Below are 623 nucleotides of genomic sequence, written 5' to 3' on the forward strand. Positions count from 1 at the left end.
CCTTCAAAAAAATCAATGAATCCAGGAGCTGGTTTTTTGAAAAGATCAACAAAATTGATAGACCGCTAGCGAGACTAATAAAGAAGAAAAGAGAGAGAATCAAATAGACGCAATAAAAAATAATAAAGGGGATATCACCATCAACCCCACAGAAATACAAACTACCATCAGAGAACACTATAAACACCTCTACACAAATCAACTAGAAAATCTAGAAGAAAAGGATAAATTCCTGGAAACATACACCTTCCCAAGACTAAACCAGGAAGAATTTTAATCCCTGAATAGACCAATAACAAGCTCTGAATTTGCGCAATAATTAATAGCCTACCAACCAAAAAAAGTCCAGAACCAGACAGATTCACAGCCGAATTCTACCAGAGGTACAAAGAGGAGTTGGTACCATTCCTTCTGAAACTATTCCAATGAATAGAAAAAGAGGGAATCCTCCCTAACTCATTTTATGAGGCCAGCATCATCCTGACACCAAAGCCTGGCGGAGGCACAACAAATAAAGAGAATTTCAGACCAATATCCCTGATGAACATCAACACAAAAATCCTCAATAAAATACTGGCAAACCGAATCCAGTAGCACATCAAAAAGCTTATCCACCATGATCA

This window comes from Mandrillus leucophaeus, unplaced genomic scaffold (genome assembly GCF_000951045.1).
Source record: "Mandrillus leucophaeus isolate KB7577 unplaced genomic scaffold, Mleu.le_1.0 Scaffold515, whole genome shotgun sequence".
Taxonomy (NCBI): Eukaryota; Metazoa; Chordata; class Mammalia; order Primates; family Cercopithecidae; genus Mandrillus; species Mandrillus leucophaeus.